The 14,028-nt window shown below is 37.2% G+C and overlaps 1 pseudogene; it reads right to left on the bottom strand.

Moving 5' to 3' along the window:
• Positions 1-13,695: 13,695 nt before the first annotated feature.
• On the bottom strand, positions 13,696-13,794 carry LOC130037010 (uncharacterized; annotated as a pseudogene).
• Between the last annotated feature and the right edge of the window lie 234 nt (positions 13,795-14,028).

Here is a 14,028-nt window from a genome sequence, read left to right as displayed (position 1 = left end):
CTGCTTCCTACCCGAGTGTTTTGGAATGGGATATTGCAGGAAGTGCTGAAGAGAAGTCTTCCATGGGAGACTTTTCTGTGACTGTCCTTGACCAAGACCCCGCTGTCTCTTCCATGTCTATGGCAGCTCGCTATGAGAAAATCCTAGATACCAACAACACGGTGTCTGTGTACCCATCACTTTCTGCCAGTCTTGTTTAGAGAACACCATCTCTGGTTCCACATCAGAGTCAAAGCCTGTCACTTCCCTACCAGGAAGGAAGCCAGGTGTATTACTATCATCAAGGAATTCTGGGAACTTTCCTTTCTGGCCTGCAGTCCTATGACTCCATGTCATACACAGGGTAAAAGGGCTCTGCCCAACAAACTTACAGCAACTCATCGCGAGAAATGGTTATGTTTCTCAAGGAGGTCCAGCCCCCAAATAACCAACCACCAGGCTTCTCCTCTGGAATCGACTTCTCTCTGTCTGCTCAACCCATCACAGAATCGAGTTATCAAGTTGAGTACACTAAGAAAAGGGAAAGAAATTTAAACAATTGGGGTCAAAAGAGAGGAAAACTGTCCATAGTTAGGTGGTATTTAAATACACTGAGATTTTTAAATTTAAAAAAAAAAACTCAGTTCATGTTTACTCCCCTCACTCATTTTACAGCATGTTATTTTCACACTCAACATAAGAGCTCCTAATGGAGATTGGAAGGTATGATAGTATAATGGACATCTAGCTTTCATATCATGAAATTTTAGGAGCACACAAAAGGATTCCACATTTTTCCCTAGTTGTTTCATTTATTTTTTAATTTTTATTAGTTAAACATCATGAGGCACAGTTGTAGACTTACAAAACATTGTGCTTGGATTTCATTTATACAATGATGGAGTACCTATCCCTCCACCAGTTCCCATTCTCCACCACCATGGATCCCAGTATTCCTCAGACCACCAATACCCCCCATGCCACCCAGCCTGCCACATTTTTCACTGTTCTATGTCAGCAGTCCTCCAGAATTACCACACTAAAAGTAAAATACATGTCTTAAACTAGTATTTTTTTATTTTTTACGAAGTTTCAGAACTCTTACTGTAATGGTACCACTTTAACTTTCCCTTCTATTAATGAACAGCAAGGTTCTGAATAAACTTGTGGTTCAGAGATTCTGTCTCAAATCATCAAACCTAGCATCTGTACTTCAGAACAAATATCATGCTGAAGTAAAGCTTCATTCATACTCTTATTCTATGATATTAACGTCCTTTTATTTTTCCATGATAGTGAATAAATTGAGAGTAAAATTCATTACAATGTTAAGCTCTGTATGGCACTCATTAGTTTAAAAATCTCTAATATTTTTTTTAAAAAGCTTTTGTTTGGAAGAGTTTGAATCTGTGTCATAGCCCAAAGTGCTCAGGGATTACTCCTGGGTCTCTTCTAGGGATTACTGCTGATGATGCTTAGGAGATCATATGATATGAAAGATCAAACAGAGGTCAGCTCTGCGCAGGGCCAGTGCCTTACCAAATGGACTATCCTTCTGTCCCATGTCTCTTAGTTTTAAATGCAGTTTACACAGAAACTCTTTCAAATACAAATAAAACTAAAAACAGCAGCAACACATGACAAACAGGAAGAACTACAACATTTACCTCCAATCCTTGAGCACAGGGCCTTGTCCATTATCCGTAGAATACCCAGTAACAATGCCTTGCCTATTGCTGGTAGGTGCACAGTTGTTGCAAATATATGTTAACAGGAACATATATTTAATTAACTCTGCTTGGTACCAGTAACTACTTTGTTGTAAATGGGGGGGGAAAGAACGCAGTTTCTGACTGACCTGAGACTAACCAGTTAATAGATTTTCCCAGGAAAGGGTACTTGACTGGCTGGGAACAGAAAAACGTGAAAAGTGTTTTGCTACCTTTAATGTGGAAATTGATCCCAGTAATCTCTTAAAAATAACAAGTTTCAACTCTCGAAGGAATGCTGTATTCACTGATGAAAGAATGTTGGGAGAAAAGTCTGAAATGATGGGAAAAGAGACAATAAGTGCAAAAGGAAGGGCTTGAAATTTGGGTTCCTCTGAAAACAAAGCTTGAAACAACAAGCTCTGGTGGGAACATGATCTACTGCGAATGGGATCTGAGGAGGAAAAGAGTGATATCAGCGATGTGAACAAGGGAAATCCAAGTTAAGGAAGACTTTTAGCTAGCTGACTACCCCATGGGCAACATGGTTCCATGATGACCAGAAATTACCAATTAATTTACTTTAATTTTCTTTCTTTTATATGGTCAATTACAACATGTATTCTGTGTCTTCTTCAAACAGAATTTGGAGTATTCATTTCATTCTCAATATTCTGTTCATTGTGGTAAGCATCTTTAACAACTGCTGGATAACAGAATTATTTGATCAGACTTATTTTTTACTTTAATGTTTAGTTGAGATTACTGAATATTAGGTCTAAAGTGAAGTTTGTTTTGATTGGTAGAATTAGAGTAGCGAGGAGTAGGGATGGAATTAGAGTTTATGGGGTACCACATTCAGTTCCTAATAAAATAAGTAAAGGACAGTGTCCCAAATAGACTATTGAAAAAGATATTCATCTCCATTTAACCTGTAAATTCAGCATTTTCTATATTTAATTAAAAATGAAAGAATGTTCCTATATTTTGTCTTTTAAAGACATTCCAGATTGGTTAAGGAAACAAACACTGCATATGAAATCATAACAACGTAACCATAAAAACCTGATTACTGCTTAAATTTCCAAGAATGTCAGTGCTAAGAATTATTTCCCTGGATCTCCTTAGTGTACATGATAGTCATATGAATACACCTGTGTGGATATATCACTGGTATCTAATTTAGAGAATAGATATATAGTGATTAGATCACATAACTGAGTGTGATCTCAACTTTTCTACACACTCCCATGCCCCACACACCCAAAGACTTGTACTAATCCTTATAGATCCATGACTTTTCCTCCTCCCCTCTCCCAGAGTCTTTTAAAATTTCTTTTCAAGTACTAATGTAATGTGCTTTAGAAAATATTGAGTTAAACCTAATTGTTGTCATTTAGCTTTTAGATAGAGAACCAAGAAAATCTTATTAAAAGCGTATTTTTGTATTCTTTGAAAATGGTAATAACATTATCCTTGAGTCCTCAATAGACATTATATAAAGTATTTTGTGAGGAATTCCCTGTACAAATCAATACTCGAAGAAATAAATGACTTCTCTGAATGAGAATGAACTGGGACATTTCAAAGTATCAATCAGTGAGTCAAAGATGAATCATAGCATCATATAACTAAAAATGATCTTGATGTAATCTAGTGAACACCATTACATTTTTTTCTTATACTAGATTGTAGCACTTTTAATTTTTTAAATTATTATCCATTTATTTTTATCAGTGAAACACCATGAGGTACAGTTGTAGACTTACAAACTTTTGTGCTTGGGTTTCAGTTATACAAGTATCAAGTACCAATCCCTCCACCAGTGCCCATTCTCCACCACCAAGGAACCCAGTGACCCTCCCACCCCCCAACTCCCCCACTCTGCCCCAACTCAGGGCATACCCTTTTGCTTTTCCTTTACTTTAGGGTGCTGTGGTTTGAAATGAAGGTCAATATCATTACATTTTCAAAGAAGAAAATAGACCCCTAGATGTTCAAGACCCTGCTAGTCTCCTGGACTTCTTCCCAGCATGTACCCTGCTCCACGCCCGCCCTTTGGAAATAAGCTGGGAAGGAAAACTGGATGTTCCTTTCCTCACACTGACCTGAAAGACTCTTGCTGATTCTCAGCCACATCAACTCTTTCATTTGTTTCCTGATATCACCTCCTGTCTTTTATTTTTTATTTTATTTATTTATTTATTTATTTTTTCTTTTTTATTAGTGAAACACCATGAGGTACAGTTGTAGATTTACAAATTTTTGTGCTTGGATCTCGGTCATACCACGATCAAATACCCATCCCTCCACGAGTGCCAATTTTCCACCACCAGGATAATATCCCTCCCCCCCATCCTCCCATCCCCCCATCCCCCCCTGCCACTGTGGCAGGGCATTCCCCCCTGTTCTCTCTCTCCTCCTGGGCGCAGTGATCAGCCAAAGAGGTATTGAGTGGTGAACATGTTCAGTCCAGTCTACTTTCAACCTGCATCTCCCCTCCTGGGAGGATCCTCCAAACACCCTCCACTTGGTGTTCCCCTTTCTATCTGAATTGTCCTTTCCCCTAGAATACCCAGCTGGCCTCTAAGTTATGGAGTAATTCTCCTGGTGTTGCTCTCAGCTATTCTTGGGTATTAATCTCATATTTTATTATTTTATATCCCCCAGATGAATGCTATCTTTCTATGTCTATCCCTCTCTTTCTGACTCATTTCGCTTAGCATGATACTTTCCATATTGTACCACTTGTCCAGGTGGGTTGGAGGACCCGAGCGGAGTCTTTTATTTTTTTTAAAAAATATTTGATTTGTTTCTGGAATAGAAAGAAAAAAACTAAATGGACTAATAAAACAAAAGCAAAATCAAACCTTTACACTCTGACATCAGAATAGTCCTTACAAGAGGGGAAGTAAAAGACTAAAATGGGTCGGGGAGTGTTGTTAGTTGGTTGTGGACAGTAGCTGGATATTTGACAGTGCATGGAGCATGAAGACAGAGTTGCTGAGATGAGGAAGTCTGTACTTGAAGCGAATACACTTTGTAAACTACTCATCACAATTATATGTCCATATGAAATTTATCTACATATGCTTTGTGCCTCCCTTGCATTTATGTGTTATGCATGCCTTTATCCAGGGCTCAGAAATGCATCTGAGGGCATTCGGAAAATTAGATGAGGCCCATGTAGGGGGAGAGAATTAGTAAATAATTGGAGGAGGAAGAAATATGAGTTGGAGCTTACGAGATGTGTAAGAGGAATATATAGATATGTATGTATGTGTAAATACACATATATATGCATAAAAATATATATGGGCAGGAGTGATAGCATAGTGGGTAAGTTTGCCTTGCACGCTCAACCTGGGTTTGATTCCTAGGCTCCTCTCAGAGAGCCCGACAAGCTACTGAGAGTAACCCTCCCGCATGGCAAAGCCTGGCAAGCTACATGTGATGTATTCCCTGAGTTTTTGTTAATAGCTTCCGTTTTTTAGAAAGCATCATAATAAATTATATTATTTAAAAATAAATAAGTTGGGTTCGTAAGTGGATTCTGTATGTTTGGAACCTGGGATGTATTTTCCTATGTAAGCTACATTAAACATGATATTTATAACAGAAATCCCATCTGCAGTACTATTCACAATAGCCAGAAGAAACTATGGTATGCCTACACAATTGAATACTACACAGTTGGCAGGAAACTGACATCATGAAATTTGCTTATAAATGGATGTATAGGCAAGAATATCATGCCCAATGAAATCAGTCACAAGGAAAGGGGTATAGTGATAGGACTACCCCTTTTTTGGATATAATAAACCAGAATATGAGACTAATACCCAAGGATAGCAGAAATACAGGCCAGGAGACTTGGTCAATCTTTGGACGCTTGCCACGAGTGCTGAAGGCGGGCATTTGGAATAAAGAAGGGACAGTTATGACAATGATAGTTGGAAGTGATTACTCTGGGTGAGAACTGAGTGCTGAAAGTAGGTAAAGGAATAAACGTGAGAACCTCTCAATATCTGTATTACAATCCATAATGCCCAAAGGATGAGAGAGAGAGAGAGAGATAAAGAGAGAGAAAGAGGTGCCTGCCACAGTGTAGAGATAGCAGGCTGTCAGGGGGGGAGGGGTTTGAGGTTGGGAGAGGGAGTGGTGGGAGAGAAACTGGGGACATTAGCAATGGAACTGTATACTAGTGGAGGTTGGGTGTTGAAATATCCTATGAATGAAACTGAATCATGAAAAGCTTTGTAATGTGTGTCTCCTGCAGATTCAATACAAAAACATGATATTTAGTTTCTACCACCATGACTAACCTATGAGTTTGCTGAAATGTATTTTTATCACCTTGGCTGGTCTCATTACATGGGTGCCTGTGTGGTAATTTTTTTTATTTTATATAGACTGAAGATACAAAACTAATAGGGTTGGGACTTATGGTGGAAGGGGAGAAGAGCACAAAAACCCTGTTGACCACAGCTCAGCAGGGTCAGCTAGCTTTCGTGAAGACAGAACTCCTTCACTGATTTCCTCTTTTTAATGTGGAAAACTGAAAAGACTTTGCAGGCTGTCAGTGGGTTGTCCCCTCCAGTTCACACTATTTTCTTTTCGATCAGAATTGTTTAAAGATTATTTGAAAAATTTGGAGCTTAATGATTTGTTCTCATATATTTCCACTACATGGTGTCAGTGGGCATTGATCCAGGAAGGCCAGCATGAAAAAGTTGAGTTGTATGTCTTAACCACCAATGCCAACACTACTGTAAGTATGGAACCCAAAGTACAATAGTTAAACTTCAAAATGTGTTTGTCAAGGAAATAGGTGGGAATGCAGGGTGAAATAGGTCATTTGTTGGTGGAGGGTTGCAGACACTGGTAGTGTAATTAGAATTGGAATATTATATGACAAAACTCCATTATAAATGATTTTGAAAATCAAAATTGCCTAAATTTAAAAAAAGAGAAGTCAACTTATGTCTATATTTCAAGAAAGCTTGTCTTAGCAAATTTTGGCAGGGAGACCATACTTGGTAGAGAGAGGGAGAAAGAAAGGGACAGTTGACAGTTGGGAAGAGAAGCCTGGATATCATGGAAGAGATGAAAGCTGATCTTAGAAGATTTGGAGCCATCAGAGTTTAGAGAGTTAAATGGTGAGACCATTGCAGTTTAGATAGTTAAATAGAGAGATTGGTTTCAGTCATCAGCAGTGTATACATAGAGAGAGCTCACAGATATTCAGGCTATATTACCTAACAAGGGGAGCGTTTTTTTCCTGAAGCACTATGTAAGGATAATATTTTGCCAGGAAGAATGATAAGAAGTTGGTTCTCTTTCACAGATTAATACATTAGAGATGAAAACTTTTATACAAAGGAATCTATCATCTTGTCCTGTTGCTCTATTTTCTTGTCATCATTCCATTCTCCCCCACAACCCTACCTAATCAGGGCTCTCGACATTTCTCAGCAGTGTCACCACATAGCCCCAGAGCATGTGTTAACTGCTGGTAGCTCACAGCCCTCATGTTTGTCCCCCATCCAAGCCAGAGCCATCCTTCTGAAACCAAGGATATTTGCTGAAAGCCCGTTCTTCCTTGAAGTGGCAGTCATGGTTTACCTCTTCTTAATCATTTTGTTTACAAATTTAGATGAATGTCACTATAATAGTGACAGGGCTTTTCCAAACTAAGAAAAGCATAAACATTTCCCTTTCCCCGAAGAAATTTGGGCTAGTTATTTTCTATCCACTGCTAATAATATGTGATAATTAGGAAACAGAACTGAAGTAAAAACAGGTACATTTGTCAATTTGGTGCCATGACTAGTCAGTCTGAGTATAAGTATGTATTTCTAGAAAAAAAAGCAGAAGAAAAGGAGTTGGTTGCTAGCAAAGAATGCCAAATCTCTGCCAAGAACTCCTTTGAAAATAAGAATTGTGACTATGGACGGAACATAATTGCAACTCAATGCCTCTTTTGTAGACCACAACACCCAAAAGGAGAGAGAGAACAAAAGGGAATGCCTGCCACAGTAGCAGGGTGGGAATGGGGGGATCAGTGTGGGAGGAATACTGGAATCCATGGTGGTGGCAAATGGGGACTGGTGGAGGAATGGGCATTTGATCAATGTATAATCGAAACCCAAGAACAAAAATTTGTAAATGTAGAACTGTACCTCATGGTGTTTCACTAATAAAAATTTTAAAAAAATAAAATAAAATAAAAATTGTTTTGTCTGCCAGAGATCAGCAGATGGGAACCTGAGTGAAGGTAAAAGATTAAATTAAGATTAAATTGGTTGACTTCTATTTTTCCTTGAGTACATTAATTTGATTTTGGAGTCAATTTATATGACAGTTCATCAAGGCACAGAAATTTTAACACTTCTCTTGTTTAAAAGTATAGTGATACACCATGTCTGTATCTCACATTATTTTTATTTTTGATAGTTTGACACAAAAGATACGTCAAAATCATAGATAAATGAAAATTATTCAAATAATTTTTGATTATTTAAAATTACTTTATAGAATTATATTATAGAATTTCATAAATTTTCGGATTATGCAGAGTCAAAGTACATGTATCATATTACACTCACTACTGAAAGGCCTACTCTGTCATTCACCGTTGTTCAGTTTTTCCACTTTGATTACACCTTTCCATTTGGAAACTAAATAGTCTCATAGTTCTAAAGTTTGTTTTTATTGCTTGGAAAGATCAGAATTATGCAATTTTCAACATTGGATGAAACTAGAGGATATCATGCATGTAAAGTTAGCCTTAAGGAAAGGAACAGATACAGAGAGATTTTTCTCATATGTGGATTTTAAAGACAAACAGCAAGGTAGCAACAAAGGTTCAAGAGCAATGTAAGGGGAGAACTGATCCACACAATTGAGTCAGGGGATTGGGAGTGAGGGATTCTGGGGTTTTGGGGGGATAGGGAGGGTTTATTCTTTGAGAGAATGAGGAGTGTCATGTTGGAATTATGTGTATGAGAAACCATTATTAATTGAATTATACATCATAGAATATAAATAATGTTTTAGACGTTTGTCTGTCTCATTTTATTCTATTAATTAGATTTCTCCATATGCCACATATGCATGAACTTGTTGGATACCTATCTTTCTCTGCCTGGTTTATGTCACTAAACATAATATCCTCATGTTATCCATTTTTATACAAATAATAAGAAGATTTCACTTCATACAACTGAGTAGTATTCCATTGCTTTACCACCGTTCATTTTCAAAATTTGTGGTTTAAAAGATACAAACATTGGTTTTAACAATGCTCTGGTGTTTTAAAATTTTTAGTTTAGGGAAGCAAAATAGATTTTACTGAAAAACACTTAGAAACTTGTGAAACAGGTGTAGGGTGGAATGGAATATATGTTCAAGGAGAACACTTGTTTAACAAAGCAAGCAAAGAGAGACATAGAGAAAGGAAGCACGGTATTTCTTCAAGGGAGAACACAAGCTTGAGGACCAAGCCCACTCTGGTAGTTTAGGAATAAGAACTTGGAGTGGTATGAACTTAACTTGTGCACTTTACGGGAGAACCTGAGTGAAACTATTAGAAGTACGTTCAGGAGCATGATAAACTGGAGTCTGCACTTGGAGGGAGGAGGGTAGAGATTTCTTTGGGGAGATCCGGACTATGGAGAACAGTAATATTATAACATTAATGATAGTAGCGTACCATGGGATTCCAATAAAATCTTTAACAGTGGCGTCAGATATGATAACATTCTTAGGTATTTGGATTTCCTGTGGAAACAACGGGAAAGCTGAGTTTATGCACTGGCTGCCTCAGCCTGAAACAAGGTCAACAAGTCATGAATGAAAAATTTCAAGTTAAATGGATCAAGGATTCTGATCCCAGTGGAAGGCTAGCTTTCGGGTGGACAATTTCTACTGATGGCCTGATGTAGATTCTGATCCTCGGACATGTAACAGAAAGGAGGTAGTGACAGGTATCCTCAGAAGTGAAGCCTCTGAGACAGAATTCATTCATGCCAACATACGGGTTATCAATGTTTGCTCATGGCTGCTACCCTTATAACATGTCATCCAATGGTTTTATGGTTTCAATTTACTGTGTAAATGTAAAGATGAAGTTTCTAAATGGAAGGTAAAAATCTGAGGCCCTCAAGATGATGAATTATGGGGATGCGGGGGGGGGGGGAGCTGGAGCTATACAGCATGTAGGGCATTTACCTTGCACACGGCCTACCCAGGTTAGATTGCCAGCATCCTGTATGTTCCCCCCCAAGCACCGTGAGGTGTAATTCCTGTGTGCAGAACCAGGAGTAAACCCTGTGCATCGCCACGTGTGACCCAAAAACACACACAAAAAAAGATGATGACTTGCCTTTAGATATTTTGAAGTCAAGTAGAAACAGCCAGAAATCTCCCCAGAAAAGAGTTCTCCTGGGTCGAAAACATCATCACCTCTAGCGTGAGAAGATACAGAAAATAAGGTTTCCATTTTATGCCAAGTTAAAGCAAGCCAGACATGATCTTGGAAAGTTTGGCAAAGGAAAGCATGGCTATAGGAAGGATAAGGTGACAACTGAGGCTTAGAGGTAAAATATACAAGAGAAGCAAAGGTCAAGAAGTAGGCGGTACAGTGGCGACAAGGTATACTAAGAAGAGCATTTTTTAAAAAATAAAATGCAATGACACATCAAATAAGACCTTTTTAAATGTTTCAGAACAGGGATATAACTCAGTGATAGAGCATTTGCCTTCCATTGTATGATGATCTGGGATTGATACTTAGCATTGCAAACAGCATTATTTTTTAATTTTTAATTTCTTTCTTGCTTGCTTCCTGGCTTGCTTGCTTTTTTGGTTTTTTGGGTCGCACCTGGCTATGTATAGTGGTTATTTTTTATTTTTAAAAAGACTTATAATTTTACCTTTTTACCCGTGGTTTAAAAGGAAATCTAAAATACTTTAGAGTAAATATATGTGAGGAAGAATAAAATTCACAGGAACTACTTAGTGTTCTTAATGATACAGGAATCAGAATTTTGAGGTTAATTGTATGGATATTGCATAAATAATTTTTCCCCATTACGTGGGCTCTCTTTTTATCATGGGCACCATTTTTTCTAAGTTGCAGAAACTTCTTAGTTTAATGTAGTCTCATTTGTTTATCTTCACTTCCTCTTCCATGGTCAGTGGTGTTTCATTCTAGAAGTTTCCATTAGCTTGAATGTCATGAAGGGATCTTCCCACATTTTTCTCCATATATCTTAAGAATTCAGGTATGATATTGAGGTCTTTAATACATTTGATCTGACTTTGTGCCTGGCACTATAAAGAGATCTGAGTTCATTTTTTTTTGCATGTTGCTGTCCAGTTTTCCCAGCACCAGTTGCTGAAGAGAGTTCCTAGCTCAACTTCATATTTCTTGAGCCGTTATGAAAGATTAGGTAATAATAATCTGAGGGCCAGCGTCAGGATATTTGACTATATTCCATTGTTCTGAGGCCTGTCTTTATATGAATGTCATGATATTTTGATTACTACAACTTTGTAGTAGGGTTTGAAGTTGGGGAAGGTGTTCCCTTCTTCTTTTTACCAAAGATTGCTTTAGCTCTTCATGGGAGAGAAGGTTGTGTATGAGTTTCAAGAGTGTTTAATCAATTTCTTTGAAAAATATCATGGGTATCCTTATAGAATGTGCATTAAATCTTTATAGAGCTTTGGGGTGTATTGCCATTTTGACAGTACTAAATCTCTCAATCTATGAGCATGGGATGTGATTCCATTTCCTCATATACTCTCTTTTTTCGTGAAGTAGTGTTTTGTAGGTTTTTTTTTTTGTATAGTTCCTTAACCTTTTTAGTTGATTCTAATATACTAGATTTTCTGAGGTATTATTGTGAATGGGATTGTTTTTCTCTATCTCTTTTTTCTCTTTCATTATTAATATATGGGAAAGCCATGGAGTACTGGATATTACTTTTGTAATATGCTACTTTACTAAACAAATCTATTGTTCCCAGGTGCTTTTTTGTAGATTCTTTGGGATTTCCTAAGTATAGTATCATGTCGTCTCCAAATAGTAAAAGCTTGATTTCTTCCTTTTTTATCTGGATGCCCTTGATATCTTTTTTTTTTTTTACCGAAATCATATGGCAAGTACTTCAAGTACTATGTTGAATAGGAGTGGTGAGAGTGGGTAACTTGTTTTGTGCCTGATTGTATTCTGGGATTCTAGCTCATTGATTTCTGCTCCAAACCTTTAGTTTTTCCCCATTGAGAATAACGCTTGCTTTGGGTTTGTGGTAATTTGCTTTGACTAGATTGAAGAAAGTACTTTCAACTCCCATTTTGTTGAGAGTTTTTCATCATGAATAGGTGCTGGATGTCATCAAATGCTTTATCTACATATATTGATATGATCATATGACTATCTTTATTTTATTGAGATGGTGTATTCTGTTGATTGACTAGAGAATTTTAAGCCATCCTTGCATCCCCAAGATAAACCTACTTGGTCATAGTGTGTGATCTTTTGTTGAGTTACTGGATTCTCTTTGCTGGTATTTTCTTGAGAATCTGTGTATCTGTATTCATCAAGGAAATAGGTCTGTAATTTTCTTTTTTTGTGGTGTCCCTGTCTGTTTTGAGTATTAGGGTGATCTTTGCCTCATAGAAACTATTTGGGAGTATTTATGATTCTTCAATTTCCTGGAAAATCTTGAAAAATGTTGGCAGCATTTCCTCTTTAAAGGTTTGAAATATTTCACTATTGAATCCATCTGGGCCAGGGATTCTGTTTGGGGGGATACTTTTGACCATCATTTCAATTTCCTTGGTAGTGATAGGTTCAAGTATTCCAAATCTTCTTGGTTCAACGTTGGGAGGCAATTGGAATCCAAAAATTTATTAATTTATTCAAGATTCTCTCATTTTCTGCTGCAAAGTTTCTCAATATAATCTCTGATGATCCTATGGATTTCTGTAGTTTCTATTAGGATATGCCCATTTGCATTTCTGATTTGATTTATTAGAATTCTTTCTCTTTGTTAATTTGAGAGGCTTCTCGTGGTTTATTGATCTTATTTATTTTCTCAAAGAACCAGCTTTTGCTCTTATTGGTCTTTTGGATTGTATTTTGGGATTCTAGCTCATTGACGTCTGGTACAAGTTTTATTATTTCCTTCCTCCAGCCTAGTTTGGACTACTTTTGTTGGTCATTTTCCAAAATCTTGAGCTCTAATTAATTCATGTAGATCCTCTCTTTCTTCCTGATGAGTTCTGGCAGAGCTATACTCTTTCCTATTAACACTGCTTTTGCTGTGTCCCACAAGTTCTGGTAGCTCGTGTACTCATTCTCATTTGTTTCTGGAAACTTTTTATTTCCTCTTTGATTTCTTCTCTAAGCCAACAGTTGTTCATTACTTCCCTTAAAAAAATATTTCCTTGCTGAGCTTTAGTCCGTTTGATCTATTGAGAAGTGACAAAGTAGTGTTGAAATCTCCAACTAGTATTGTGTTGCTATCAATGTTTTTCTTTAAGTCAATTAGAAGTTGTTTTTAAGTATTTTGCTGGTCTGTCATGAGGAGAATCTACATTGAGGAGGGTGAGTTTTTTCTGATGTACAGATCCCATGATCATGAAGAAATGACCTTCACTGTCTCTTATAACCTATAGCCTGAAGTCCATGTGGTGTGATACTAGTATGGCCACTCCAGCTTTGTGGAGGTGTTCTTTTCTTTCTTGCAGAATTGTTTTCCAGCCTTTGAATTTGAGCCCATGGTTGCTTTGATTGTTCAGAAGTGTTTCTTCAGGCAGCAGAATGTTGGGTTCAGTTTTATAATTCATCTTCCCATTCTGTGCCTCTGAATTGGCACATTTAGTCCATTGACATTGAGAGAGATTGTTGTGATGGGGATTTGTGCTATCTTTATGTAGAATTTTTGTACTTGTGCGGATTGTCTTAGCTTAAAGTAGCCCTGTTAATTCTTCTTGCAACAACAATATGGAACACTTTACAAGTTTGCATGTCATCTCTGTGCAAGGACAATGCTAATCTATGTATCATTTCAATTTTAGTATATATGTCATCAAATATAGTATGAGTTAATTTTTCCATATTTTTCTCTACTTATTAATTTGAGAGTTGTCCTTACTCACTCCTATGGCAGACAGTGATTCATAAGCAAGGTATGTATTTCAAAGCAGCTTGAATAGATAGATTTAGAACTTTAATGTCCCAGAAAGAAAAATATGGTTTTTACCATATTATCTTTTTCCATACCCAAGGCATCAGTTTTACAAAATAATTCTTTTGGAAGATAGTATATGA

Source organism: Sorex fumeus, unplaced genomic scaffold (genome assembly GCF_029834395.1).
Source record: "Sorex fumeus unplaced genomic scaffold, SorFum_2.1 ptg000070l, whole genome shotgun sequence".
Classification (NCBI taxonomy): Eukaryota; Metazoa; Chordata; class Mammalia; order Eulipotyphla; family Soricidae; genus Sorex; species Sorex fumeus.
The sequence above is the reverse complement of the archived record's forward strand: the minus strand, read 5'-3'. Positions and strand labels throughout refer to the sequence as shown.